General features: G+C 29.5%; 1 protein-coding gene across 1 annotated transcript in view; it reads right to left on the bottom strand.

Annotated features, from left to right (window-relative positions):
• The window catches only part of LOC108733315 (2-hydroxyacylsphingosine 1-beta-galactosyltransferase), a 39,747-nt gene extending 33,676 nt beyond the window's left edge, over nt 1-6,071 (bottom strand). The window contains exon 1 of the mRNA XM_018464415.1: nt 5,679-6,071. The gene's annotated coding sequence lies outside the window, so the exon portion shown is untranslated. The remainder of the gene's footprint in view (nt 1-5,678) is intronic.
• Between the last annotated feature and the right edge of the window lie 5,537 nt (nt 6,072-11,608).

The following is an 11,608-nucleotide window of genomic DNA, read 5'->3' as shown; positions in this document are numbered from 1 at the left end:
GAGTAAATTAGGCTAGCGGCTAATGTGGGTGACGGTGGGCATGTTTTACACTTAAGTATAGATTAACTTGAACACAAAAAAGCTTGTTAGCTATTTTCTAATCGTTTCGAGCAACAAAAGTAGAACTTCAGTAGGAAAAATCATCATCGTTCGGCTTTCAAATAAGAGATTCACATTTCGGCACATTGTTAGATTTACAAGGATAAATAAAAAGAAGAAGGAACTTATTTAATGATGTAAAGTCCTTCTAAAACTTTCAAATACCGTAATTTTGTCAAATCGGTTCACTCTTTTTGAAAATTCTTTACAGTCGATTAACACGAAAACCTTTAATTTAAAATTGCCGGAAGCTAGACTTTGAGACAAGACACAGCTGAAATAAATGCCCGGAAAATAATTTTAAATGGGTCACATTTTTATTAAACAGAGGTCTTTCTGATGGAGTCAGTATTTTATAAACCTAAAACTGAATACTGGCATTAAACTAGATCAATTGTAAATTTCGATTGTCCCTGAAATTTTCTGGCATACATACGAGCTTGTTATGACGTTTAAAGGAAATAGTATCGATGGTACATGAAAAGAATAGTACAAAGTACTTGAAGAAGGAGAAATAGGAAGAAATATCGAAAAAAAAAATGAATTTGTCTATATTTCCACCATGTAGTATTCAAACATAGGTATAAAGAACACTTAATCCGAGGACAGTCTTACAAATCCCTTTTTTCAAATAGTGGTGGTAAAGATTCTTTTTTTATATTTAGTGTAAAAATCTAGTTGGAAGGTATTAAATACCATAAAACACGAACAAAAGTAAATTGGAGCAATATTGTGATCAAACAAGAATTTAGTAAAGTTTTATAGTATTAATCTAACACTTAAAAAGGAGTCACTATTTTATAAACCTAAAACCAAATATCGACATTTAAACAGATCAAAAGATTTTTTATTACAAATTTCTATAAACAACATCCTGGATATCGCAGGAAGGCTTGAGTTATAGTTTCATCCTTTAGTTAGGCGTTTCAATAGTCTGCTAATTCCAGAAATTCAAATCTTAAAATCATTACAAATCTATACGTATACACATAACCATAGACACGCATAGAACATATGTATAGTAGGGAAACCCTGTTTTCACTTTCAATTTCATTTTCTTTTAATGTCAGCGGAAATCGTAAACAATACGATTATACAAAGTTGTAAAATTATTCCGTATACAAACTTAAAACAGTTATTAGAATGTGCATGAAGGAATCTGTTATAACGATTATAAGTTAAGCATAGAAGTCCGTATTATGTTGAATTAATTTAGCGCTATATTGTTAGTCGATTCAGTAAATTCCAATGGATTGTGGGTTTCACCTATGGCGTAGAAAGTTGTTAAGAATTGCGGAATAAAATGCTTTAAGAATGAACAGGAAGGAACTGCTTTGAAAAGATCCCCAAATCAAGCAATCTCATGCACTAAAAATTTATTATAAATAGCACTTTTGTCAAATAAACAATACAACAACTAATAATAATATTTGCAAAATGTTTTACTTATTCCTTTCTAGTCAGTATTGACCCAAATGTTTGTTGGTATTGGACTGAAATACCTTTACCACAAAAAAGGAATCAATGGTAAATTTATATACGTAAATACAATATACAAGTTTAGAAAAATTACAAAATTTTATCATTGCAATCATTATCCTCTTGCATTCATGTTACAATTAAACTGAATATTTATTTAGTGGTTTAATTCTAATCAAATTATCATAATTTTCAATCAAAAAATATTTCAGACTGCCTAAAACTTTGGTAATCACTTCGACAATAAAAAAATGTCTACTAATTTTTTTAAATTTTGTTTGTCCTAATTTTGATTTAATTGATGATAATTTTTCATATACCTATCAAAGTTGCATCATTCACAGTTCCTAACTTTCACTTTACACTTTAAATTAAAATAATTACTGCAAGTATCACTTCGTTATTATTACTTTATTATTATTATTACTCAAAATATACCTAATACCTACTGCAAGGGACTGGAATTAATAAATATAATAATAAACAATATTCGGCATACCTAAATAAAAAGTGCAAGAAATACAATCAATTAAATTTAATTATTGTCATTAAACAAGTGTTATTAGTTTGGTTAATCTCTCATTTTAAATAAAAACTAATTATTGAAGACCATCATGAAGTTAAATATACTGTAAACCAAAAATATAAACCATTTGTGAAGCCTAACTTAACACAAACAAAGTCCGTGTTCATTAACAATTTAATTAAATTGTTGCTATAAAATTAATAGAAGAGTACCTATAATGATAGGAAAAGCTTTCTTAATTTCCATCTGGATTAAAAATGTTTTTAAAACAATAAGGAAAGGATAGTATGTTCAGTGTTCATACCTGTTTGGGTGTTCATCCGTTTCACATAACAGTCCGAGTACTTTTGAAATAATTCCCTGAGATACGGACTATTTAACGTATAATAAAACAACAATTTTGTATCATTCCGTGTGATCTACTGTCAACTATACGAAACAAATACTGAATATTAGATACTTGCGTAAGTCAATGTGGGTGTAAGAGCTTTAACAAATTATTAACCTTTTGACGAAAATTATAGCACTTACATTAGAAAACATAAATCAATATACGAATTAATCAACTATTTATTCGTTGTAACTAAAAATACATACAGTAATGTTTTGGGAATGAAGTAAAGGCATCATTAGGGTCCCTCAAATAGGCATACACCACCTGATTATAAGTTGAATGAAGGTTTATGTCAATACTTATCATTTTATATAATCAAAAATAAAGACGATACATTACAGGGACCAAAAAGTACGATACGTTATAGGGACCATGAAAAATTTTACCTAATCAAAGCTATGTTTTTTAGGTTCCCCCTTTCATTAAAAATTTTTGTCATATTTACTAATTATTCTACAAACAAAGGTCTTATGAAGGTGTCTGCTTGCCTTATATTTAATTCTACTTCTTTTAAATAATTTTAGAAATAATTTCTCAGTATCTGCAAATATGGCTTCTAAAACTTTATTACTGCGACAGGTTTGGAATTATTAATTTTAATTATTTTCAATAAAAATTATTTTGACATTTGGACTAGCGGACAGGAAAAGAATTTCGCTTATCCTTTATAAATACAATATTTCAAAAATAAAGGAAGTAAGTTAAGTTTTGAATACTGCTAATCTTGCCATTGTAAGTACCAGTATAATAGGCTCCTTCAAAGTTCTTTAAATTTTAAACAACAACAACAACAACATATGTAAGCCCTCTGTCACAAAAAATTTAATAAATAGTAATCATAGAAAATGATGCTAATGAAAGTGTCAGATCCAGGCAGATATAGTCTTTTTTTAACGACATACATGTACGTATGTCTTTTAATACGAGTGTAATGCTTACAGCATTGTGTCAGTGCAATATTGTTGTTACTTGCTAAGCTGTAATTATTTCCTTATTGGACCCGTGAAATTCTCGAGTCTCTCGATTTGGTATGTATTCAATCCATCTTTTTATTAAGTAACGCGATTATGAAATCTCACTGTTACAACGTGGCATCAAAGAAATGCTTTTCCATGGTCAACAGATCAGGCACTTACTCTTACTTTTATGCAATATCATATTTTCTTTCATAATTTATATTGGAGTAATTTAAAAAGAACAGCTAGTGTAATAATAGCTAGACTAAGAGAAATTGATGTGGAATACCAACCCTAAATACCAAACAGAATTATAAATTTTGTTAAGTAGATATTAAGTACTTGAGTTGAATCTTTTACTGTGCTTTCGAAAGTTACATATGTTTCCTAAATAGGTGTTAAAGATCATCGACAACCACATAAAACTAATTTCTCTCTCCCTCGGGAACAGTATTTTTTGTTCTGTATAAAAGGTACCCTTATGTCCTTTTTCTGAGCCTCTTACAATGTGTTTACAAAATTTCATGATCATCGGTTGAGTAATTAAGGCGTGAACTGGTAACAAACAAACAAACACATTCGTATTTACAATATTAGTTAGATTACTTTACAATAACTAAGATGTTGGTGCATTCTAAGCTTTTAAATTATTAATGGTTTAGATTTAAATAAATTCTACATAAGTAAGTAGATTTATATTATATTTACATGGGATCTGTTTAACAACGGTCCTATTTCAGAAGTCATTCAACAAATCAAAACAAAGTGGAAGTGGATGAAAGGATTTCACTGCAGGTATTGAAAAAAAGATTTTATTCAAATCTCTCATATTAAACAAATTCTCTTTTTGACGAAGTTCTCCTTTTATTAGTAAAACATTTATTTTAACTATGGACGCGTAAACATTGATGTAGGTTAAAAGCTAAAATACATGCTCCTAAAAATAAACTAGCTATACATTGTTATTGCACTAGGGTCACTATAATCGGCTTCTGTATTATATAAACAGTAGAAAGTCAAATGTACAAAAAGAAACTAATCTTCTTATGTTAGTGGAAACCTACCCGAATAAATACCTACATAATCAATGATTCCAATTAAAGCTTAGTAGTTTTATGTGTTTTTTGCAAAATCACTGAAACTACCTATTTTCCGAGCAAATTAAATATTAATAAGTGTGTGTTTTGCTTTTTGTAAGACATGCTTAAAATCATTATTTAGATAACACCATTACAATGGGTTGCTAATAGTTATAATTAACTATTTGATTACTTGAACTGATCTGTTGTGCATTTAAATTATTTCAGCTAATTGATGTTGTATATAAATGTTTTTTTTTTACTTTTTCCAATTAATGGTGGTTTTTGCTAATTTAAATAAAAAATAAGTGTTTTTTTAGCTAATGATTTAAATAATTCATCCATTTCATACCCTCTGACGTCAAAGCAAAAAGGCAATAAAAGGAAGTGACATTTGTAAAAGGGACTAAAAATAATTTTGGTCCTTGCAAACACCAATTATATGTGTAGGGTGAAACATAAATGTATGTCCCGAACACGCAATGTATTAACGAAATCGGTTGGTTTGAAATTGGAAAATTGCAGGACTAATAATTATCCTGTTGACTCTAATTGACAGATTCATTTACTATAATTAAAAAAATTATAGCCAAAGAATTGGTACCCACTTCAGTAATGTTGGACTCATTCTTAATTAGCTATAGCACAATTTCAAAATAACGACAGGGACTTAAAATAAATGTGTCTGTATTATGTTTAGGTGTATGGATTTTTAAAATATAGTATAGTTAAAAACAATGGTCAAATGCCAGAACAATCCGTATACTTTTATTGGTTAAACTTATTAGCATCATACTTATTAAGTATTCAAAATGAAATTATTTGGATTTTACCTTTAAATACCGAAATATTTGAAAATTGTAAAGTATTTATGCTTGTGTTTAAATACTTTTTTGAAAAAGCGTTTATAAATATCTATTTGTACTGAAAAGTATACTGATTTTTAGAGCAATCTCTAACACAAAAGAACGGAAATTGACATTTGCATATTCTTTCGCCTGTCTAAATAAAGGATTATTAAACATTCAAAGTTACCTCCTTATTTTTATTGCACTAAACTAAATATAAATACAACATTACATTTTTAGCATTAAATTTATTAGAAGTTTGTTCAATTTTGATATTGAAACACTAAAACCACTTACCTTCGTTAGTGATTTGTTTGTTTCCAAAAAAAAGAAAAGAAAATCCAAACGATCCAGTAAATTTCACTATAATCTCTCGAATATGGAACAGGTAAAGGAGTGAATAAGCTTAAGAAGAGCACCCTTTACGTAATTCCCTGTACAAAAGCTTTATAGTTTTAGTCGCGACACCAAAACTCATTTCGGTCAAAAATCACAAGATTATTTCAAAAATGGTCGACAAATTCTTCGATATCATTGTAACAAAAGCGTATTTGACACGGCTACTACGATCGCGAAATAATTCTCTGAACGCGAGGTATCAAGTGAAACGAAAGTTTAAGAGAAATGGTAGTAAAAGTAAGCCGCTAGTACTTGGTCAGCCGAAGAACCCGTACGTTCAGGTCGTCACAACTTAAGATAATTATTTTTATTTGATAGACATCTGACTAGATACCTATGTATGTATACCTACCTACCTATACCGATTACCCACACCAAATTGACATCCTAATAAAGATCGATGCTCTTTCGTAATCAAGCAATACGATCGACCTGCGTGTCCAAGGAATTTTACATTGCGATAACCGCGTAACTAAAAGCGGCTCCTGACCAGTTGACCAAACTCATTTCTTATGATAATGAATTGATGTGTATATCATCAAAAGAAGTCATGTCAAAGAAAAACATGTAAGGAAAAACTGTTTTAATGAGATTGCGGAAGGAAGTTTGCGGAAGCAATTCACGATATTACTTGATAATTTATCATTATTGTTTAGATAGCATTGACTTAAGCAATTAATTGCAGCATTTAAGGAAATTGTACTACCTATTTTAAAAGTATTTATTAGTAACCCTATAAAATGCAGATGTGACTTGATTATCTTTATACATGGACGATTTATAACGTCATTACAGGACGAGTTGAAGACTAAAAAAGATGTATAGTAATAACAATATTAGATAGGAATGTTAGAAATTTTGATAGCACTTCGTAAATGAATTGGTATTCAGGTGTATTGCTGACTCTTTAACATTTGGTATCTTATCTTACCGCTCGTAGGACCTCATCAGTGTGTAACTTAATTTTCGAATTCTCTTATAATTTCCGGTCTGTAACCCCCCTATATTATGTTAATTAAATAGATACCATAGAATGTATCTGTATGCATACAAAATCCTAGAAGAAGTTATTAGTCATTAGAATTTATTAATTTCTCATGAAGTTATATAAATGTCGGTCATCTAAAATAAGTATTATTCATGGATTTTTACGATAGCCTGTTTGTTTAAATGTAAAATGTTATTTATCAACCTATTCTTCCATACGTAGCCTGTAGATAACAGGATCAAATCTAGGATTAAATTTAACTTAACTGCTGTTGTTGTTTTAAAGTAGACACAATTTATATGCACCATATACATAATGCTTTGATTCCTTCTTTTAATAATAAATAACAATTTATTTAAATTTAAGATTTCAAAATTGAAACGCTTGGGGCACTTTGAAATATATCTTTATAATCTACCGAAAAAACAATTAAACTAAGTGATATTATTTACATTTATTAACTAATTAAACGAGTTTAAACATTGTTTTTTAAGCATTCAAGAACTAGAAATAAAATATTTTCTTCACATATAGGTTTATTGAAATTTAAAACAAGAGAGACATTCTAATAAGTTCAGCACAAATGATGAAAAAAATTTATTGTTAGTAGTACAAAATTTATTCATTCGCAAATAAATAAATGATAGATAAATTACGACAATATTTAAATTCTAATTTTTATTTTCTGTTTATGCAGTACTTCAAATTTGGTATTTAACTTTTTTTTCTTAAAATTAATTGTATTACATTGTTCGAGTCATTTTTGATATTTTTAAAAGAGTTCAGTTGCTCTTTAATATGTTACCCAAATGATCTTCCTGTCTGTCCAATGAAAAACATTTTAAATTAAATGCTGCTAATTTGTTATTTTTTGGTAATTTATTTTTCTTATTTTTAATATGTTTGCTCAATGTATTATTTATTTTAAAAGCTGTTGATATTTGTTGATATGATATTTTTATTTAAATATCCCTTTATTTTCAATGAAAGTTGTAGTTTTCCACTTCTATTGTAAACTTAATTGATCTAATTGTCTAGTCGATCCAGTAATATATCATTTACGTGGCTGTAATTATATACAGACAACGTCTGAATAGCCAAAATTTTTTAATAGTATTTTGTATGCATATTGTACGTACACGTTTCTGATAGTCTTAGGTTTAGAGGATTACCCATAACTAGGCCTTCCTCAGTTTTATATTTTTCTTGATTAAATTGAAAATTACTTTGTGGTATTTGTACAGAAAGTTACTCTATTATTTTATCTATTATTATTATAAGGTTGCTATTATTTATTTTCAATAAGCTTTATCTGCCTATTACTTCTGACACAGAAACGCCTGTAAGTAAAAGTAGGAATGAACTTTTGGTACAAGTTTTCCTATTTCCATTATATTTAAAGGTATCTCTAACTCACCTTACTGTTATTGCTAATAATATTTCTGATTTTCCTTGTCACAGAACATTTTACTATTGCCATTACCTCTTTAATTAAATTTGATCTCTTTTATTTATTTAAGACAATTCTCATTTTAATTTCCCATAAGAAACATCGATTTATTAGGCTGTCATCCTTGTAACATTTAGATGCAGTTTTTCTTAGTCTTTCTTAGCATACACTTTTATGTTATAAGTAATGCTACCTTCTACAAAGTTTCGTGGTACAATATTATCAAAGTAATGTTTCTTACAGCTGTTAGAAAGTTAAAAAGGAATGAATATATTGTATTATCGTTCAAAAATAAATAATTAGGCGTAAATTAGCTTGTAATTTCTAAAATCGGTTTTTGTGTCGGATTCCATCCTGGAAATGCAAAGGATAATAACGTGAAAATCCCTTTACACTATAATGCATAGTCTATCTAAATAACTTCAAAAAAAATATCAACCGCACATTAATAATTTTTTAACCTGAATTTCAATGTGGCCATTAATTAAACAAATCGAATGACTAGCAATAAAAATTAATGATTATCTATCTGACATCCGTATCTCGACCATATGAACTCGTTATATATATATATGTTATGTATGTATGTGTTCATGACAATTATCATTTGGCGTTACTGTTGGTGGTACACGTAAAGGTCTCGGTCAGTCTTTGTTCCGCAAAAGGATTAAGTTAATGTTCACATTACAATGCAAACACAGATTGGCAGAGATTCAAAATACAAAACTGATTAAGATAATAAGCATGCAATACATCACTTTTCTCATTAAATAATAAATAATAATCGCATAATCGGGAAAGGCCATCATATTTTAAAAGAACAACATCAGAGATTGCTATATTTGAACACGTTCAAATGTTTTATTCGATTGCGTACCTAAACTCAATTTATTAAAATGTCGCTCATCAAATAAATGCAAAAGGATTTTTTTAATAAACAAAAAGGCTCCCAGTTGATATAAAATTAAAGGTAAAAGGTAGAAACAACTATTCTTCACCATGCCACGATCAGTTATTAATAAGAATTGATAAAAGTTCGTACAAGATTCTCTCTATTTCTTAATTGAAATAAACTTGATGTGTTTCCAAACAAACATCTGTCACTGGTATGTGCGTACGTACTACAATTAATAATTGTCAATAAAAGCGACCTAATATACCAGACAAACTTATATAATTTGTGAATCTATTAAGCATATTTGTAATCTCTGCAAAGTATTACTTAAAACGAATAATAAACATGTATGTATATGCTTGCTCTTTCTGAAAATGTACAAGGTGTTCAAATGAAACAAAATTTTATATTAACCGAGAACTTCAACATTTTTAATTTTATTTTATTTCTTTACAAACTGGCTTCTCGAAAACGTCACAATCCTAACAACCTTTATTTTATCATGATTGTCATCCTAACGTCGAATAAAAATCCAATCTACCCTTTCAAGACAATATACTTTGGTAAATGTCTAGATGATGGTGGGTGGGATCGAAAGAGGAGGTCTCCCCCACCACTGTACCATAAAAAGTTCGTGGCGGTCTCACCCCCATAAAAAGTTATAGGGGTTGAAAGTTGATTATTTTGACAAGCGGGTGGAGATGGGGGATCGAAAGAGGGTGGTCACTTGAACAAAACCCAATAACCTAACCTACCCTATTGATAAAGATATTTAAATAATGTTTTATATAACTTTCTCAACATTTTTATGTATTTTTTCATTAGTTTTACCTTTGAATATTGTTTAGAAATGTATAAAAAATGGCATATTTATTAACTTTGAACCCCTATAACTTTTTAAGGGGGTGAGACCGCCACGAAGTTTTTATGGTACAGTGGGGGAGACCTCCTCTTTCGATCCCCCCACCCCAGGGGATGGGGCCATCATCTAGATCTTTACCTATACTTTTACTATACATTCGTATTTGTATGTAGATTATTCTCTTGTCAAATTTTGACCCGTCGTGAAATTCATTTATACCACCTCGAAATATAAAGAAGGAACACAAGCAATCAGCGAAATTCAATTAGGCTTCTGTCGCTATCAGTTTTCCGGGTTTGTGTATGGAAACAATTGGGAAACCAGGAAACTCGATAACTAATAAAGGCGTTATTTAATTATTCTTTAACGGCTGTTTTTATTCGAGCTTCAACTTTTTGAATCTTATCTTTATTTTAATTATTTTAAAGTCATTTAAATTAGTGTTCATTAGGCTTACAGATATTAGCAAATTACAGAAAGCAAGGATTATTATACACATAGTATTATGATATAATTATACATTATAAAATATTGACTATGGTCAGTGCAGAGTAGATCGGGCGGCGCCCGGGGCGACGAGCACGCACTGTGGGGCACCAAGCGACACGCATCAGTAAAATAATTTTTGTGTTCTTCTGCCAATTTTCATTAAGTAGATTTATTGTTATACTTTTTAAATTATTATTGATGGTGTTGGTTTTTTCTTTTTTCTCTGATAGAATCACCCATCGCTGTCGGTTACTCGGCAAAATAAATTGACATTTCTTTTTCAATCCTCGACAACATTGGCTTTACAAAGGGTACTATCTAAAAATTGCTCAGGGGCTTCATTAAGGCTAAGGCCCGCGCCAAGTATGACGCTAATAATAATTGTAAATTGTAATAAAAGTGCTCTTTAATGTTAATAAAACTTGTAAAACAAAATTTAGAGGTGCTCGCCCTGTATATGATTACAGATTATTTGTTTGTGAATTAAACAAGATGTAATCAATGCGAAATACCATCATCAAAAGTAATTCGACCCATTTTCTTTGCTGGCGTTATTAAATATTTCTCCTTCTTGAAAAGTCAAGTATCTGTGGCCAATAGCGACTTACAATAAAATACAGCGACTCATAAAGTATATATTTACTTATTTTCACTTTTACCATTAAATTACTTCGAACTTGCCGTTGTTTGTATGCTCTTATACTTATATTTGTCCATAACAGTGTATTTACTTTCACTGGTTTAAGATGGTTTGAACGTCTAACCTAGATTTTCGAATATGCTTTACAAAACTACGAAGAAAGAAAACCACGTATTGTGACAAACCACACAAAATGACATGAAAAACTCAAAAATATGTTAAAAAAAGAAAGGAATTTGCGTAACGAAATAAAATACAAGATACCTGTTGATTGTTAATTTTTCAATATTGACAATGTTGTGATATAGCAGTATTAGTATCCAGCAAGGATAAAATAAAATGGAAGCGGTACTGACAGATCAGTACTGTATGAAAATAAATAAAAGTAAAACTAAAATACTGATATGCAAGGGAAGAAAAAGTAGGGAAAGAGCGAATATAAAGATAGGAGACGAAAAATTAGAAGAAGTGGCTGATTTTAGATACCTAGGAAGTCAGATAAGT

Source organism: Agrilus planipennis, unplaced genomic scaffold, assembly GCF_000699045.2.
Source record: "Agrilus planipennis isolate EAB-ADULT unplaced genomic scaffold, Apla_2.0 scaffold12, whole genome shotgun sequence".
NCBI classification, from domain to species: domain Eukaryota; kingdom Metazoa; phylum Arthropoda; class Insecta; order Coleoptera; family Buprestidae; genus Agrilus; species Agrilus planipennis.
The sequence above is the reverse complement of the archived record's forward strand: the minus strand, read 5'-3'. Positions and strand labels throughout refer to the sequence as shown.